The 20,580-nt window shown below is 45.2% G+C and overlaps 1 protein-coding gene across 1 annotated transcript in view; it reads left to right on the forward strand.

Moving 5' to 3' along the window:
* The window catches only part of LOC142257839 (C-X-C chemokine receptor type 6-like), a 77,533-nt gene that overhangs the window by 54,457 nt on the left and 2,496 nt on the right, over positions 1-20,580 (forward strand). The gene's annotated exons all lie outside the window — the stretch shown is intronic.

A 20,580-nucleotide genomic window follows, 5' to 3' on the forward strand; every position in this document is an offset into this window, starting at 1 on the left:
TATCAAATTCCTGTTTGTTATATTGTGAGATAACACTCTGCTTTAATGTGGAAATGTCCTTTTGAAGTTCTGTTAATTTGAGTTCCTCATACTTAACAATGAGTCGCATCAGGTTCAATGAACAGGTACTGAGAATCTGATTCCATTCCTCATGTCCTTTGAAACGTACTTGTTTAAGGTTGTACAATCCCACCACGTTTTATTTTCTATAAACAATAATTTTTCCAGCTCACACATATCCGATAACATGGAGCCTGATGATGATTGAGGATTAACATTTTCATCAAACACAGAGGCAGCTTTGGCTTCCCTATTAGCCATAATATTGTCCGTTCATGAATTATTGATTTATAAGTAATAGAGTATAAATCAAACGTCCAGCTTACCACCAGGAGCGCGGATTGTCAGAAGTCGATGAGAAGGAAAAAAGGTGATCCAGCTCAACTGGGGCAAAGTCCGGCATGCAAGGATAACACTCTGGCAGTGCAAGGGTCCAATAGAAGAAAGAAAAATCCAGCTTCCAGAGTAGTAGTAAAACTAATGCAAAATTTTATTAAAGGACGTAAAAATTAATGTGATGGCAAAAATAGGGAGCCCATATGCGGCGTAAGGCTACGCGTTTCGAACGCTGCCTGCGTTCTTTGTCAAGCCTGAGTGAACATGTCTTGCTCACAAGCATTTAAACTCACTCCTACCAATGGGAGGAGTGTGTTTAATCAGAAAGCACATGTGCCAGCATGGGGTAGATAACATACAAAGCAACAATACAAAAATTCAACAATAGTGAACAGATTTTTTTTTTTTTTTTCATATATACAGAAAAGATTTTTGATATTAAAATTCCACATAAAAAAACTCTATCATCCGAAATGTACATGCGAACATTATCTACCAAGATTTAATAATGAAACATGACATCTCGTCTCAGATTAAGACCATTGGGTATTCTAGTTCCCAAATGAAATATCCAAAAAGCCTCACGTGTGAGAACCTGATCTTGGATATCACCACCACGAGGAGAGATTTTAACTTTTTCTAAGCCAAAAACACGCAGGGAGTCAGTATTGCAATTGTGATGTGAAATAAAATGTCTGGATGCCGATGAGAGATTTCTGGCTGGAATAACGGTGCCCTTAGAATTATAAATATCCCGGATATGTTCATTAAAACGCACCTTGAGTTTTCTCACTGTATAACCAATAGGTTGTACAGCTGGTGCACTTAATGCAATAAACCACATTGGTGGTATTACAATTAATGTACCTTGAAATGGAATATGTGGCAGTCTCACCAGTATTTGAAAATGAGCTACAAGGTAAGGCAAATTCACATGTGCGGCAGCTCCGCGCTCCTGGTGGTAAGCTGGACGTTTGATTTATACTCTATCACTTATAAATCAATAATTCATGAACGGACTATATTATGGCTAATAGGGAAGCCAAAGCTGCCTCTGTGTTTGATGAAAGTGTTAATCCTCAATAATCATCAGGCTCCATGTTATCGGATATGCGTTAGCTGGAAAAATTATTGTTTATAGAAAACAAAACGTGGTGGGATTGTACAACCTTAAACAAGTACGTTTCAAAGGACATGATCCCAAGAGGTATTCGCATTAAAAAATCACCTACCACGATTTTCTGTTCTGCCTTTCAAGAGGAATGGAATCAGATTCTCAGTACCTGTTCATTGAACCTGATGCGACTCATTGTTAAGTATGAGGAACTCAAATTAACAGAACTTCAAAAGGACATTTCCACATTAAAGCAGAGTGTTATCTCACAATATAACAAACAGGAATTTGATACTGCCATGGAACGAATTAACAAATCAGTTTCAAATTTGGATGATAACATTATGTTTTTAAAAAAGAAAAAGTTCCAAAGGGATCTCAATGACTATGCTGCAAACAAAATTTATGATTGGCATGAAGAATTCTTCTATAACAGGACACCAAAATCCATTCTCAAGAAGAAAAAATGTAATCGAGCTTCACGTGTAAGTTTCAGTTCTTCTGAGGCAGAAATGTCTGATGGACATAATGTGGACACTGATAATGTTTCCAATAATTCCTCCTTCAATGAATTGCCCAGGACTTTTGTACCTTCTAAATCAAAAAATGGAGGAGGGGGAGGAAACATCGGAGGAACCTACAATGTTATAACAAGAGGCAAGAAGCACAATTACCGCTAAATCAGAACAGCGTTCTTAATTTGTCATCGCGTCTTTTATCAGATGACCATATTGAACTCCTATCACGAGGTATGAACTTTGTTCCTGCACGGGACTTTAATCTATTTTCAACATTACTGGATTACTGGATATTAACAGGTTTATGAGAATTCTCACTGTTAAAAAACATTTTTTTCATGATGCTGTTGGTGAAAAATTTTCTAATGTGAATAATCCTGTCAGTATTAACCCTTATCGTTCTTATGACTTTTCAGAACAACGTGCAGTGTTGTGCTTGGAGGATTTGAGTGTGAATACTGCTGATGATAATTCCATTGATCAAGCTACTCAGTTTTTTCCAAAAAACCCTGCATTTTATCCAATAAATTCACGGGTTGAATGCATGGATAGATTTCAGGATTTAATAGAACAGGATTTAAAAAAGCTGCATGACAGTGTTCACACTCTACCTGCCAGGCACAATTTGTCTTTTAAATTAAGAAAAGCACTGCAGGATCTTGAAACAATGACTGATATTGTAATTAGAATGTCAGACAAGGGTGGGGTTGTTGTAGTAATGGATTCACTGGCTTATTGCACCCAGGTTGAATCCATGCTCAACGATCCCACTGTATACAAAAAATTGGATTTTGATCCTAGTGAGAAATTTTCTGCATTGATTGTTCGATTGATTGATGAAGGTGTACATTTGAATTATATTACTGAGAAACAAAGGGATTATCTCATTGTACAACATCCTGTTACCCCAACTCTGCACGCTTTACCCAAAACACCCAAGGGAATATCACCTCCCCCAATGAGGCCAATAGTCTCAGGTATTGGCTCTTCCAATGAACACATGAGTGAATGGCTGGATTCAATACTGCAGCCTTTAACCCATAGAACTCCAGGGTACATCAAAGATAGTATTGACATTCTTGATCAGTTCTCCAATAAAATTTGGCAAACAGGCTTTGGTTGGCTTAGTTGCGATGTTATATCATTGTACACTACTATTCCTTTAGCTGTAGCTATACAAGCTTTGATTTTTCATTTGAATAAATATAGCTCCTATTCTTCAGCATTTCAAAATTATATCATACAAGTTGCGCAATTTTTGATGGAGCATAATTTTTTCGTGTTCAATAAACAGTTTTATTTACAGTACCACGGAGTTTCTATGGGTGCTAAATTTTCGCCTTCAATTGCGAATTTGGTTATGGCTCATTGGGAGGAAAAATACTTATATGATATTAATAACCCTTACTGTAAATTCATCCACTGGTATGGTAGATTTATTGATGACCAGTTATTCATTTGGAATGGTCCCATTTTATTAATTCCGGAGTTCATGAATTATTTAAACAATAATCAATTCAATCTAAAATTCACCCATTTTTGTGACAATAATCAAATTTATTTTTTGGATTTGACTTTCACAGGCATGCCTAACCAGATTATATCCACTTGTATTTATCAATTTTACATGCTATGAGTAGTCATCCTAATCATACAATCAAAGCTGTACCAGTGGGTGAATTTACCAGGGTTTTGCGTAATTGCAGTGAGCATTCTGTATATAACAATGAAGTCAGATCAGCTGAATCCAGATTAAGTGCAAGGGGTTATCCATCCTGGACACTTCAGAGAGCACGCAAGATAGTAGAAAATAAAAAACGTGATCATTTGATAGATTTTTCAAATAAAAACTCTGAATGTAAAAACAATAAGAATAATATGAAATTGCATAACAAAATAGTGCTATCTTTACAAAACAGCACACAATTTAATCACATCAAAAATATTATTAAACGTTATTTACCCGTTTTAAATGAAGACCCTGTTCTTGCAACCATACTGCAATCTGGTTGCAATGTGGTTGCTAAAAAAGCACCTTCACTGGGTAACATTCTTTCACCTAGTTTTTTTGTAAAAAATAAACCTGTTTCCACCTGGCTTGAACACAAGGGATTTTTTAGGTGCGGCACCTCACGCTGCCGCACATGTGAATTTGCCTTACCTTGTAGCTCATTTTCAAATACTGGTGAGACTGCCACATATTCCATTTCGAGGTACATTAATTGTAATACCACCAATGTGGTTTATTGCATTAAGTGCACCAGCTGCAACCTACTTTATATTGGTTGTACAGTGAGAAAACTCAAGGTGCGTTTTAATGAACATATCCGGGATATTTATAATTCTAAGGGCACCGTTATTCCAGCCAGAAATCTCTCATCGGCATCCAGACATTTTATTTCACATCACAATTGCAATACTGACTCCCTGCGTGTTTTTGGCTTAGAAAAAGTTAAAATCTCTCCTCGTGGTGGTGATATCCAACATCAGGTTCTCACACGTGAGGCTTTTTGGATATTTCATTTGGGAACTAGAATACCCAATGGTCTTAATCTGAGACGAGATGTCATGTTTCATTATTAAATCTTGGTAGATAATGTTCGCATGTACATTTCGGATGATAGAGTTTTTTTATGTGGAATTTTAATATCAAAAATCTTTTCTGTATATATGAAAAAAAAAAAAAAAAAATCTGTTCACTGTTGTTGAATTTTTGTATTGTTGCTTTGTATGTTATCTACCCCATGCTGGCACATGTGCTTTCTGATTAAACACACTCCTCCCATTGGTAGGAATGAGTTTAAATGCTTGTGATCAAGACATGTTCACTCAGGCTTGACAAAGAATGCAGGCACGCGTAGCCTTACGCCGCATATGGGCTCCCTATTTTTGTCATCACATTAATCTTTACGTCCTTTAATAAAATTTTGCATTAGTTTTACTACTACTCCGGAAGCTGGATTTTTCTTTCTTCTATAAGATCGATGTGGGTCTCCTCAGGCTGGATTTGCAAAACCTAAGAGAGCGGGTAAAGGAGATGGAACAGAGGATCTCGACGCTAGAGAACGATGCAAGAGCGATGCCGGGCAGACTATCCTCCTTGGAAAGTGCGGCAAACAACTGGGCACAGAGGGCTGACGACCTGGAGAATCGTCTGCGTCGCAATAATTTAAGAATCCTAGGGATGCCGGAGAGAACAGAAGAGAGCAATCCATGTAAGTTTATGGAAACATGGCTCTCCGAAACCTTCCCTGATGCGACGTTGTCTGTGGCTTTCGCCATAGAAAGAGCCCATCGGTTGCCGGCTAGGCCTCTTCCCCCGGGAGCGCAGCCCAGACCCCTCTTAGCCCGACTATTGAGCAGCAGGGACAGAGATGCGATCTTAAGTGCGGCGAGACGCAAGGGCCCGATCTCACATAATAACGCCTCCATATTGATCTTCCCTGACTTCTCTGCGTCTCTCCAGAAAACAAGGGCATCCTTCATCCAAGTGAAAAGACGCCTTAGGCGGGCTTTGCACGTTGCAACATCGGTAACAATGTGTTACCGATGCTGCAGCGATAGTCCCGCCCCCGTCGCACGTTCGATATCTAGTGAAAGCTGCCGTAGCGATTATTATCGCTACGGCAGCTTTACACGCACATACCTGCCGTGCGACGTCCCTCTGGCCGGCGACCCGCCTCCTTCCTTAGGGGGCGGGTCGTGCGGCGTCACAGTGACGTCACACGGCAGGCGGCCAATTGAAGCGGAGGGGCGGAGATGAGCAGGATGTAAACATCCCGCCTACCTCCGTCCTTCTCATTGCAGCCGGCGGCAGGTAAGTTGAAGTTCCTCACTCCTGCGGCTTCACACACAGCGATGTGTGCTGCCGCAGGAGCGAGGAACAACATCGCACCTGTCGCTGCACCGGCATTATGGAAATGTCGGAGGCTGCAGCGATGATACGATAACGACGCTTTTGCGCTCGTTCATCGTATCATCTAGCATTTACACACTACGACATCTCAAGTGACGCCGGATGTGCGTCACTTTCGATTTGACCCCACCGACATCGCACCTGGGATGTCGTGGTGTGCAAAGCCGCCCTTAGAGATCACCAGATTGGCTACTCCATGATCTTCCCAGCTCGTCTTAGAGTGGTTCATCAAGAGCGTTCCCTGTTCTTCACCTCTCCTGCGGAAGCGGATGTTTGGATCAACTCGCTGAAAGGGAAGCGCTGATGTGATGCTGATTCGGGCGACACCCTGGTGATCGTTGTTGTGTCTACATCGCGGTTTCAACCCACCTCTCCTTTTCTTTTCTGAAGTGAGGACGGAAATGCGATTCCAATTTCTGGGGCGTTGTGTTTGAAATCGCTGTTGCGATCGATTTTTGATTTTCCACTGTTGGAATCCTGCGTACCCTCGTTATTGAAGGCGCAAAATAATTTTTCCTCCTTTTCTCCTGTTTTGTAAGTGGAGAGTGGTTCGGGATCGCTGTTGCGCCCGCTCCCCGATCTCTTGGCTCCAGATCGCTGATAAGCTGGTGATTATGAGAAGATGCGCTGTTGCGATTGCGATCCTCCGGATGCTTGCGGGTCTCCAGATGCGACCAATAATGGCCCTCCACAGTGCCAGTTATCTAGCTGGCTCCCCTGCGTCTGGATAACTGGAGGCGGGCCGGGCCTGCATTCTTGGATATGATATGGCCTGCGATCATTGCTGAGTTTGGTTTGAGTCCCAGAGTCCCGGATTACCGCCACTTTGGTTGCAGCTGCGTCGCTTGTGGGGCTCGGACTGAGGTTGGGTCCGACGGGACTTGGGCCAGACCGTTGCTGCGTCACCAAAAGCACTTTAAAGTGGACTCATGTTATCCTGTATTTCTCGGACCGGTATGGGACCCCATTTTGGGATCGCACTACTCTGCAACACAAGTTTACAATGTTGGTTTCTAATGTAGAGCTTTATTAAGTTTTTTAGGCTACCACGTATTATAGTATCTCTTAACCTAAGGCTACTTGCAACTATCCCTTTAGTTTCCTCCACACTCTCATTTCCCCCCCCTCTCCTACTCAACCCCCTTATCCCTGCCCCCTTACTTTCCCCCCCTCTCCTCCCCTCACACCAACCCCTCTCCCCCTCCCGTCCCCTCAATCTCTCTCCCCCCCACAGTCCTCCTCCCCCTGTTTTCATCCCCCAACTCCCCCCTCCCTCACCCCCCTCCCCCACTCCTCCCCCCACTTCCCCCACGCTCCCCCCCTCCATACCTCTCCTCCCTCACACTTTCCCCCCTCCCCCCCTCTCCGTACCTCTTCCTCCTCCACACTCCCCCCTTTTTTTTCTCTCTCTCTCTCTCTCACTCCCCTCTTCCTCCTATCTCCATACCCCCCTATTCTTTCCCTTATGTATGCATGTTATATGTTATGTAGCAAGGCAATTGACAAATTTAAGCTGTTGGACTGCAGGAGCCGCTCAAGTCCTTGTTTGAGGACACCCCCGTACCAAGTACAACATCTAGCCACGTTGGTTCACCCTAGTCGTTGCTAGGGAAAATTTCTCCTGGTCACACTATTTGACCAGATCTTGTCGGCTGCGTAAGTGTAGCCGATTGTTTGCATTCAAGGGTACTTTCACCCAAGTTCTACTGCAGGTTAAGTTCTTAACATACTTCATTTAGTCTAGCAAGTGATATCTTTCAATGGCTTTAAACTTAATGACATGGAATGTTAGGGGACTGGGCACAGCCAGGAAAAGGGTGGCAGTATTTGCACATATCAAAAGATCCAAAGCTCAGATCGTATGTTTACAAGAGACCCACTTATTGTTAGAGACCACTAGAGTGCTCCAGAAGCCTTGGGTTCAATGGTCAGCCCATTCTGTTCATTCCTCATATTCTAGGGGAGTATCAGTGCTAATTCACAAAACATTGCGCTGGGACCCGGTGTTACGGGGGGCTGTCTGATAACCTAAAGGAGTATCAGACAGTCAGGGTCCACCGTGCAAAGACTCTGCTGCAGACTATGGCAGAGTGCAATACCTCTGTTAACTCACAGAAGGATATAATAAGTAAGTAAAGCAATTCCTCCCTTACTTGGAGGGTGTGTGGAATGATCTCTGTTAATAATCACAGAGACAAAGGCAATGTGTGCGAAATGGCACCTACCTAGGTCCGCTCTTCTAGTGGTGCAAAAGAGACGAACAGCAGCGTAAGCCGCACAAAGCTCCTACCTGCGTTCGCTCCACTAGTGTGCGAGGACACGAACCACTAGATATGGCACCTGCCTAGGTCCGCTCTTCTAGTGGTGCAAAAGAGACGAACAGCAGCGTAAGCCGCACAAAGCTCCTACCTCTGTTCGCTCCCCTAGTGTGCGAGGATACGAACAACTGCCAGACGCAGTATAAGGAACGTTACCCTAGCGGCAACGTCCACCTACGAGTCGAACCACAAAGCCCAGCCAGACCATGTGCCTCAGGCACCTGCCTATGTCCGCTCCCCTAAGAGGTAAGGATACGGACAGCAGCCGAAGCTGTAAGGTATAAGAACGCTACCCTGCCGGTAGCGCTCACCTAGCATAGACAGAGGAATGCCTAGAGGAACGCGCACAGAGCGTCTACTCTTATGCATGAACCAAGAGGACTGAGCGCCATGCGGCGTGTGTCAGGGTCTTATATAGACTCTGTGCCTCATCCAAGGTGGAGGACACCAGAGCCAATCCGCTGCCAGAACGACAGGAGTGACGTCATGCTGGCCTATCACGGAGCAAGGCATCACAAGCACATGACCAGCGACCAATCGGCATAGAAGGTGTCAGAGACATGTGACCTCGTGTCAGCGATGATGTCACCCGCACATGTGCAATGGCTCCAAGATAAGACTTAGTCTCCGGCGCTCGCACATGTGCAGTAGCAAGAAATCTGGACTTAGTCTCCAGCGCTCGCACATGTGCAGTAGCAAGAAATCTGGACGTAGTCTCCAGCGCTCGCACATGTGCAGTAGTAAGAAATCTGGACTTAGTCTCCAGTGCTCGCAGCAACCGTAACAGTACCTCTCCCTCAAGGGCCCCCCTCCCGGCGACGCAGGTAATCGGCAACTAAGTCGGGAGCATGGACAGCCTCCTCAGGCTCCCAAGAGCGATGTTCCGGGCCGTAACCCTCCCAATCTATCAAGAAGAACCTGCGCCCTCTAACCATGTTAGAACCAACTATGGCTCGTACCTCATAGCTAGAGCGAGAGGAATCAGAGGCAGGAGAGTGCACTTCATGAGCGTGAGGTAAAATAGCCGGCTTTAGCAGTGAGACATGGAATTTGTCATGAATCTTAAGATGGACGGGTAACTTCAATTGGTAGACTACAGGATTTACCTGTCGAAGAACCTCATAAGGACCCAGGAAGCGAGGAGCAAATTTGACAGAGCTCACTCTAAGTCTCACGTGTTTTGCAGAGAGCCACACAAAGTCCCCTGGAGAAAAGACAGGAGCCGGGCGACGAAACCGATCGGACACCGTCTTCATACGGTCCTTAGCTGCTTGGATCGACTCTTGAGTCCGATCCCAAACCTCTCTGGCATTAGTTGCCCAGTCGGCCACAAGAGGAGGAGGTGCAGCAGCGGGAAACGGTACCGGTACCCTAGGGTGTTGCCCATTATTGAGTACGAACGGTGTCTGCCCAGTGGCCTCAGCCAGCGAATTGTTAAGGGCAAATTCTGCCCAGGGTAGGAGGGAGGACCAGTTATCGTGGTTCTCAGCAACAAAGTGTCGAAGGTATATAATCATAGATTGATTGGTACGCTCAACCAAACCATTGGTCTCCGGATGGTATGCCGAAGAGAGATTCAACTCAATTTGCAGAAGGCTACAAAGATCTCGCCAGAAACGGGAAGTAAATTGCGGGCCTCTATCACAAATGATACGATCTGGCATCCCGTGAAGCCTAAAGACATGCTTGAGGAATAGTTTGGCTAGTACCCTGGAAGATGGGATTCTCGATAACGGTACGAGATGAACCATCCGGGAGAAATGGTCCGTAATGACCCACACAAATCTATGTCCCTGTGAACATGGAAGATCACCCACAAAGTCCATGCCTACCACCTCCCATGGTCTATCTGGCACTGGTAAAGGATCATAGTATCATAGTATCATAGTTTTTAAGGTTGAAGGGAGACTCTAAGTCCATCTAGTTCAACCCGTAGCCTAACATGTTGATCCAGAGGAAGGCAAAAAACCCCAATGTGGCAAACAAGTTCCAATGGGGAAAAAATTTCCTTCCTGACTCCACATCCGGCAATCAGACTAGTTCCCTGGATCAATACCCTGTCATAAAATCTAATATACATAACTGGTTATATTAAATTTTTCAAGAAAGGCATCCAGGCTCTGCTTAAATGTTAGTAGTGAATCACTCATTACAACATCATGCGGCAGAGAGTTCCATAGTCTCACTGCTCGTACAGTAAAGAATCCTCGTCTGTGATTATGATTAAACCTTCTTTCCTCAAGACGTAGCGGATGCCCCTGTGTTCCAGTCGCAGGCCTAGGTGTAAATAGATCTTTGGAAAGGTCTCTGTACTGTCCCCTCATATATTTATACATTGTGATTAGATCTCCCCTAAGCCTTCGTTTTTCCAGACTAAATAACCCCAAGTTTAATAACCTGTCTTCGTATTGCAGCCCCCCCATTCCTCTAATAATCTTGGTCGCTCTTCTTTGCACCCTCTCCAGTTCAGCTATGTCCTTCTTATATATCGGTGACCAGAATTGTACACAGTATTCTAAGTGCGGTCGCACTAGTGACTTGTACAGAGGTAGAACTATATTTTTTTCATGAACACTTATACCTCTTTTAATACATCCCATTATTTTATTAGCCCTGGCAGCAGCTGCCTGACACTGTCCACTAAAGTGAAGTTTACCATCCACCCATACACCCAAGTCTTTTTCTGTGTCTGTTTTACCCAGTGTTCTACAATTAAGTACATAATCATAAATGTTATTTCCTCTACCCAAGTGCATGACCTTACATTTATCTACATTAAACTTCAATTGCCACTTCTCAGCCCAATCCTCCAATTTACATAAATCTCCCTGTAATATAAAATTATCCTCCTCTGTATTGATTACCCTGCAGAGTTTAGTATCATCTGCAAATATTGAAATTCTTCTACGCATGCCCCCAACAAGGTCATTTATAAATATGTTGAAAAGAAGCGGGCCCAATACTGACCCCTGTGGTACCCCACTATGAACTGAGACCCAGTCCGAGTACGTACCATTAATAACCACCCTTTGTTTCCTATCACTGAGCCAGTTTTTAACCCAGTTACACATATTTTCCCCTATCCCCATTATTCTCATTTTATGTACCAACCTTTTGTGTGGCACCGTATCAAAAGCTTTTGAAAAGTCTATATACACAACATCCACTGCATTTCCCTGGTCCAGGCTTGAACTTACCTCTTCATAGAAGCTGATCAAATTAGTTTGACAGGATCGATCCCTCATAAACCCATGTTGATACTCTGTCATAAGGTTATTTTTCTTGAGATACTCCAGTATAGCATCTCTCAAGAAACCCTCAAGGATTTTACCAACCGTAGAGGTTAAACTTACCGGCCTATAATTTCCCGGCTCAGTTTTTGTCCCCTTTTTGAATATTGGCACCACATTTGCTATGCGCCAGTCCTGCGGTACCGACCCTGTTATTAAGGAATCTGAGAAGATTAAAAATAATGGTCTATCTATCACAGAACTCAATTCCTGTAGTACTCTGGGGTGTATGCCATCCGGGCCCGGAGATTTGTCAACCTTAGTGATTTCGAGGCGGCGGCGTACTTCCTGCTGGGTTAAGCAGGTAATATTCAAGGGTGAATTTATGGCATCACTGGTCATGTCATCTGCCATGGCATTTTCTTGTATAAAAACCGTAGAAAAAAAGTCATTCAGCAGGTTGGCTTTACCCTCATCCCCTTCCACCATTTCACCAAGACTATTTTTAAGGGGGCCAACACTATCGCTTTTCAGTTTTTTACTGTTTATGTAGTTAAAGAATATTTGAGGATTATTTTTACTTTCTCTCGCAATGAGTCTCTCTGTCTCAAACTTAGCTAACTTAATTTGCTTTTTACATATTTTATTTAATTTTCTATAATTATATAATGCCTCATCACTACCTACCCTCTTTAATTCTTTTAAGGCTTTCTGTTTTTCTTTTATTGCTTCCCTTACAGCTCTATTTAGCCATAGGGGTTTCCTCCTATTTCTAGCATGTTTGTTCCCATAGGGTATATTTTCTGCACAAGCCCTATTCAGGATGCTCATAAAAGTCTCCCATTTGCTTTGTGTACTTTTATTACTTAGTACATCATCCCAGTTTATTGCACTAAGATCATCTCTCAACCGTTTAAAATTTGCTTTCCTGAAGTTTAGTGTCCTTGTAGCCCCTCTACTATACATCTTACTAAAGAATACATGAAAACTTATTATTTTGTGATCACTATTCCCCAAGTAACCCCCAACTTGTATATTTGATATGCGGTCTGGCCTATTGGTTAGTACAAGGTCTAGTAGTGCTCCCCCTCTTGTGGGGTCCTGTACCATTTGTGAAAGGTAATTATCTTTCATTGTTATCAAAAATCTATTTCCTTTGCTGGAACTGCAAGTTTCTGTTCCCCAATTTATATCAGGATAGTTAAAGTCCCCCATAATAATTACCTCTCCGAGACTCGCTGCTTTATCAATTTGCTTTATGAGGAGATTCTCTACCTCTTCCATAATATTCGGCGTCTTATAACACACCCCTATCAGTATTTTATTATTCACTCTCCCCCCCCTTATCTCCACCCATAGGGACTCTACATTCTCAGTACCCTCACATATGTTGTCACGCAGGATGGGTTTTAAGGATGATTTTACATATAGACACACACCTCCCCCTCACTTATTTGTACGGTCATTCCTGAATAGGCTATAACCCTGTAAATTTACAGCCCAGTCATAGCTCTCATCCAGCCATGTCTCTGATATCCCCACTATATCATAATTTTCTTCCAACAATATTAATTCTAATTCCTCCACCTTATTTGTGAGGCGGGCATTAGTGTACATGCACGTTACGTATGACTCTGTACATATATTCCTGCTTACTGTATTGACTGTCCTAACCCTTCCCCCCGTACCACCCCCAATTTCATTACTTGTGCCCTGGTCACTATCTGCACTACATTCCCCTTCTATAAAGTGAATACTTGGATGCAAGAGTCCAGCCGGTCTCTGCCGTAATGAACGGTTGCGAGCACACGAGTAGCAGGAACCGACATATCTCTTGACGTGGCTGGCTAAGTGTGGCCACCAATACCACCTCTCCATTAACTCTCGTGTCCGCCTAATACCAAAATGCCCACCCACCTTTGAGGTGTGGGCCCATGACAGTATATCATTCTGTCGATCAGGCGGAACAAAGGTCTTGCCCGGTGGGATTTGGTCTAACGTCACAGGGGAGAGCGTATGAAAAACCCTGGAGGGAAGGATAAGACGAGGTTCGTCAATCTCCTCCTGGGTAGAAAGCATAGAGCGAGACAGGGCGTCTGCCTTGTTATTCTTACTCCCAGACAGATAGTTGATGGAGAAGTGAAAGCGGGAGAAAAACAAGGACCAGCGGGCTTGGCGAGGATTCAGACGCTGAGCGGTTTGTAAGTACGTCAGATTCTTATGGTCTGTATAGACCTGGAAAGGATGTTTCGCTCCTTCCAGCAAGTGACACCACTCCTCCAAGGCTAATCTCAAGGCAGCAGTTCCCTATCCCCAATGGTATAGTTTCTCTCTGCTGGTGAAAAGGTTTTCGCAAAGAAGAAACACGGCCTTTTTCTACCTGCACCGTTCTTTTGATACAAGACCGCACCAGCACCCACTGAAGAGGCATCAACCTCTAAGAGGAAGGGCTTACTCTCATCGGGTCTTTGAAGAACGGGAGCAGTTGAAAAGTGTCTTTTTACTGCCTCAAAAGCCTGAGATGTCTCAGTAGACCAGGCTTTGGGATTAGCACCTTTCTTAGTCAAGGCCACCAAAGGGGCCACCAAAGTAGAAAAATGGGGTATGAACTGCCTGTAATAATTTATGAATCCTAAGAAGCGTTGCACCGCCTTCAAGGAATGAGGTTCGGACCATTTCAGGACAGCAGAGAGCTTCGCAGGATCCATAGCCAGGCCCTCTTGTGAGATAATGTAACCCAAAAAAGGCAATGAGGACTGCTCGAATACACATTTCTCGAGTTTAGCAAACAATGAGTGCTCCCTTAAACGGGAAAGGACACGAACGACATCCTGACGATGAGTCTCCAGATCAGGAGAAAAAATCAGGATGTCGTCCAGATACACCACTACTGAGGATAACAGTAAATCCCTGAACACATCGTTTACGAAGTCCTGAAATACTGCGGGTGCATTACATAACCCAAAAGGCATGACGAGGTATTCATAGTGACCGTCTCGGGTGTTAAAAGCGGTCTTCCATTCGTCACCCTTTCGAATTCGTACCAAGTTATACGCACCCCGCAGATCCAACTTTGTAAAAACTTGAGCTCCTCTCAATCTGTCAAAGAGCTCCGAAATTAAAGGTAATGGGTATTTGTTTTTTATTGTGATTGCGTTGAGACCCCTGTAATCTATGCAGGGACGCAAATCACCCTCTTTCTTCCGAACAAAGAAAAACCCAGCTCCCGCGGGAGAGACAGACTTACGAATGAACCCCTTCTCTAAACTCTCTCTTATATAGGTCGACATGGCCTCCGACTCAGGTATCGACAGGGGGTAAACCCTGCCTTTAGGTGGAACCGAACCTGGGATAAGGTCTATGGCACAGTCATACGGCCTATGGGGTGGAAGAACCTCAGCACCCTGTTTGGAGAACACGTCAGCGAAATCCAGATAGGGTGTAGGTATGGGAGAGAGATCAGTAGATGCAACCGCAATGACCTTAGGTGGTAAGGGAAGACATCGGGACTGACATTTCGAACCCCAACTAATAATGCTGTCAGACTCCCAGTCAATGTGAGGAGCATGAGTCCGAAGCCATGGGAGACCCAGAAGGATGTCGTCTATACCCTCAGGAAAAACAAGAAAAGAAATCTCCTCTATGTGACCCTGAGACAGGGAAAGGCTCAAGGGAACTGTCCTCAATGTAATGGAGTCAGACAACATAGTTCCATTAACAACACGGACAGGAATAGGCGCCTCTAACATGATAGAGGGAATATTGTGTCCCTTTACAAATCCTGAGGACACAAAAGTCCCGTCAGCTCCGGAATCCACAAAAGCCATAATAGGCCATGTATTCTCAGATAACGAGAGCTGACCTGGGATACAACACTTAGAGGGTGCAGAAGACGTCTCTAGTAACACCCCTCTAATGGTTACTAGGCCAGGGAGTTTCCCTGACGACTAGGACACTTGTTGGCATAGTGCCCAGCCTGACGACATACGTAACATATAGGAGGACCAGACTTGCGTAGTCTGGAAGACGTATGACCTAACTCCATAGGAGTGGGAGATGTTTCAGATGCTGAGGAAGATGGTAGTGGACCCTCAACAACTGGAATAGCCCGATGCTTAGGGCATGAGGAAGAGACCTCGAGTCTACGTTCCTTATGGCGTACATCGATCCTCGTTGCTACTGTGATCAAGTCCTCCAGAGAAGCAGGGACCTCACGAGTAGCAAGAGCATCCTTGACATAGCCTGCCAACCCTCTCCAGAAGATAGGAATCAACACCTTCTCTGGCCAATCTAGTTCTGCCACCAGAGTTCTAAAAGCAATGGCATAAGAACTAGTGGATAACGAACCCTGAGATAGATCTAACAGTCTCAGGGCCGCATCATGGGTAACCTGCGGACCCATGAATACCGCCTTAAGAGCATCAAGAAAGTCTTGATGTCTCAGAGTAACCACATCAGAGCGCTCCCATAGGGGAGTCGCCCATTCTAAGGCTTTGTCCTGAAGTAAGGAGATGATAAAGCCTACTCTGGACCTCTCCGTAGAGAAGCGAGAAGAGTTGACCTCTAGGTGTATCTGACACTGACTAATGAAACCACGACATGATCTGGCATCGCCAGAATATCTGTTTGGCAGAGCAAGTCGAGGATCATGTGCAGATGTCACCATGGTCTGAGGTTTATCCTCTATACTCTTGAGCCGTGACTCAAGTACTTGTATGTAACGGTGTAACTGCTGATATTCTGCCATAACTGCCAGACCCTTGGCTCAGTCCTAATGTTACGGGGGGCTGTCTGATAACCTAAAGGAGTATCAGACAGTGAGGGTCCACCGTGCAAAGACTCTGCTGCAGACTATGGCAGAGTGCAATACCTCTGTTAACTCACAGAAGGATATAATAAGTAAGTAAAGCAATTCCTCCCTTACTTGGAGGGTGTGTGGAATGATCTCTGTTAATAATCACAGAGACAAAGGCAATGTGTGCGAAATGGCACCTACCTAGGTCCGCTCTTCTAGTGGTGCAAAAGAGACGAACAGCAGCGTAAGCCGCACAAAGCTCCTACCTGCGTTCGTTCCACTAGTGTGCGAGGACACGAACCACTAGATATGGCACCTGCCTAGGTCCGCTCTTCTAGTGGTGCAAAAGAGACGAACAGCAGCGTAAGCCGCACAAAGCTCCTACCTCTGTTCGCTCCCCTAGTGTGCGAGGATACGAACAACTGCCAGACGCAGTATAAGGAACGTTACCCTAGCGGCAACGTCCACCTACGAGTCGAACCACAAGGCCCAGCCAGACCATGTGCCTCAGGCACCTGCCTATGTCCGCTCCCCTAAGAGGTAAGGATACGGACAGCAGCCGAAGCTGTAAGGTATAAGAACGCTACCCTGCCGGTAGCGCTCACCTAGCATAGACAGAGGAATGCCTAGAGGAACGCGCACAGAGCGTCTACTCTTATGCATGAACCAAGAGGACTGAGCGCCATGTGGCGTGTGTCAGGGTCTTATATAGACTCTGTGCCTCATCCAAGATGGAGGACACCAGAGCCAATCCGCTGCCAGAACGACAGGAGTGACGTCATGCTGGCCTATCACCGAGCAAGGCATCACAAGCACATGACCAGCGACCAATCGGCATAGAAGGTGTCAGAGACATGTGACCTCGTGTCAGCGATGATGTCACCCTTACATGTGCAATGGCTCCAAGATAGGACTTAGTCTCCGGCGCTCGCACATGTGCAGTAGCAAGAAATCTGGACTTAGTCTCCAGCGCTCGCACATGTGCAGTAGTAAGAAATCTGGACTTAGTCTCCAGTGCTCGCAGCAACCGTAACACCCGGGTAGGATTATAAAGGATACTGATGGGAGATATGTATTTATTCAAGCTCACATTGATGGGGTAATGATAGTGATCCTAGCCATATACATCCCCCCTGCGATGGGAATTTCAATATTGTATGAGGCGGCTAAGTTTGCCTCGCAATTCCCACAAGCTCTGGTGCTCTGCATGGGGGACTTTAACTTGATCAATAACCCAGGATTGGATAGATTCAGCGCCCGACAGATCTCGATCTCTCATACAATACAAACCAGACTGAGCGCATTCCTACAGGAGGTGGGATGGCGTGACATGTGGCAGTTCTATAATCCAGTATTGAGAGAGTACACATGTTATACTCCAGGGAAAAATTCCTTATCTAGGATTGACTACATCTGTGGGAATGAGAGAGTCTGTGCTCATATACAAATGGTATGCCACTTGCCCGGATCAGTATCAGACCACTCCCTGGTATTTGTCGGCATTAAATGGGAGGGATGTAAATCACACAGATTGTCACGGAAAATTAACCCTTGGTGGCTTTCACTTTTCGGAACCAATGATAGGATTCCTGACCAAATTATGGCATATACTGAGACGAATTCCATAGAGGAAAATCACTCGGCCTATTGGGACGCACTTAAAGCATATTTGAGGGGATGCTGTCACTCCTCCATCTCATATATCAAGAAACAGGCTGACAGAGAGGAGGAGGAATTGGCCACTCAAAACAGAACACTAGAACATAGATTTACTTCGGACCCGTCTGAGGAAAACAGAACTCAATGGTTACAAGCTGGGAGGAAATATCTTTTATATTTACAGGATAAGGCAAAGAGACATGTCTTCTTCACGAACCAGAGGTATTTCGAGTGAGGGAACCAATCTAGTAGCCTACTAGCGTTCTTGGGGTACCAGTCCAATAGCTCACCTGCGGTCCTTAAGATTAGAGCCCCTAATGGCGAACCAGTTACTTCCATCAATGACATTCTGGAAGTGTTCTTGGAATTTTATAGGAACCTATATCAGTCCAGACTGACCATGTCGAGGGAGGAGATTGCTGATTACCTGCGAGGTCTGGAGATTGACTTCGGCCCAGAGATCGGCCTTGGATGAGCGCATTAGTATGGAGGAGATGGTGGAAGCGATGTGGGCCCTTAATAAAGGTAGGGCGTCTGGTCCTGACGGACTCCCGATTGAAATATTTAGCAAATATCAGGGGGAGCTTGCTCCAGCCCTCCTGGAAACGGTTGAGGCTTTGTTCCGAATGGGACAGTTTCCTGACTCTTTCTATGAGGCAACCATCGTTCTGCTACTGAAACCAGACAAGGACCCATTGGATTGCGGCTCATACAGGCCGATCTCTTTGTTGAACTCTGACTATAAAATTCTTACCAAAATATTGGCAACTAGACTAGACAAAGTGATCTCCTCCATAATACATGAAGACCAGTCGGGATTCATTCCGGGCAGGAGTACCTCGGATAACCTGTGGAGGGCGCAGGTGATCTTATAGGTACCAAGTTAGAGGAGGATTGGGCTCTGGTCTCATTGGATGCGGCCAAGGCCTTTGACTCTATAGAATGGCCATACCTGCTGGAGGTGCTGCGGGCATTTGGTTTCGGCAACAAATTCATCAGATGGATTGAGATTATATTGAGATTATATATAAAGCACCGTCTGCTAACATCCAGGTGGGTGGCGGGGTGGCGGAAACTTTCTCCCTGGGGAGGGGAACCAGACAGGGATGCCCCCTATCCCCTCTCCTGTTTGCCCTGGCCATGGAGCCTTTAACGGTGCGCATTCAGGCGGACCCTATTTACCAAGAAGTGAAGCACCGAAAGGGAGATGAACGCCTGTCCCTGTACGCAGACGACTTGTTATTGTTTGCATCTAATCCGGATTCCTCCATTCCTAGGGCTGTGGAGCTTATTGACTGATTCGGGGAGTTCTGGGGCCTGGCAATAAACTGGTCAAAGTCATACCTCCTCTTTTTGTCCCGGGACAGAGAGGACACGGCGAACACTTACATATGTAGGATTCCGGTGGTTGATCACTTTAAATACCTGGGGATTATACTGACAAAAAGCCGTTCGGAGATGATAGCAAGAAATATCGTCCCTCTCTTATCACTTCTCGGGGAGAAATTTAATAGATGGAGCAAGCTCCCGCTTTCAGTGGCGGGAAGGATTAACCTTCTCAAAATGATAGTACAACCAAAGTGTCTTTACATTATCCAGCATGTATTTGTGCAGATTCCCCGCTTCTTCTTTCAGACCCTGGACTCCTTAATGATTACCTTTGTCTTGGGCGCTTCCAGATCGAAAGACCAGCTGGCCAAATTACAGAGGCCTAAAGATCTGGGAAGTATGGCCCTTCCTGATCTTTATATATACTACCTGGCCGGACAACTGAGAAATCTGGGTCAATGGAAACTACCTGGGGGGATGGGTTCTCCGGAGGGATTTTTGGCAGAGTTCACGGGTGTGGATCTCCTATGGCCCCTATTGACAGATTACAAGAGAGCCCCTGAGGGTCGTATCCTCCCGATACACAAACTGGGAGCCAGGATTTGGAAGGAGGCTAAAGCCATATTCGGATTCCATGATGTACCAATTGAGACCCCCTTATGGGGTAACCTGGACCTTCCGCACTTTTGTGGGTTGCCGGGCTTTGGTGAGTGCAGGAATTGCAGAATAGTCTCCCTGAGCTCAATTGTCCGTGATGGTGAACTCCGTCCTTTTGCGCAACTGCAAGCTGAGTTCGGGTTGCCGGAATCCCATGGGTTTCAGTACCTCCAGATATGAGGCCTGAGCACGCCTTTTGGGCTCAGTTCTCTGGTCGTGGGGTTAGAGTCTCTTCCTTCCCAATCATTGGAATTATCGGATCACAAGGCCCTGGAGGTCTTATCTCCAAACTATACTCCTCTCTCATTCGGGCCAAAGCCATGAATAACCCTCTTTCTGTCCGGGATAAGTGGAGAGCCAGGATTCCTGAAATAGATGATGTAGTTTGGGACGACATCGTCGAATCTCACACTTTGGTCTCTCCTGCAATTAATGACAGACTGATCCAATTATACATAATACACCAGAGTTATATCACTCCCCAGAGGCTGAAAAAGATGAACAACTCGGTGGGGGAGGGTTGTCCGAGGTGTGGGAAAGTCGGTGCAGATTTCTGGCACATGATATGGGAATGCCGGATCATTCATTCTTATTGGGGCGAGGTTATAGCGGCTCTTTCCTCCATGCTTGAAAAACTGGTCCCTATGA

The sequence above is a fragment of the Anomaloglossus baeobatrachus genome, chromosome 12, assembly GCF_048569485.1.
Source record: "Anomaloglossus baeobatrachus isolate aAnoBae1 chromosome 12, aAnoBae1.hap1, whole genome shotgun sequence".
Taxonomy (NCBI): Eukaryota; Metazoa; Chordata; class Amphibia; order Anura; family Aromobatidae; genus Anomaloglossus; species Anomaloglossus baeobatrachus.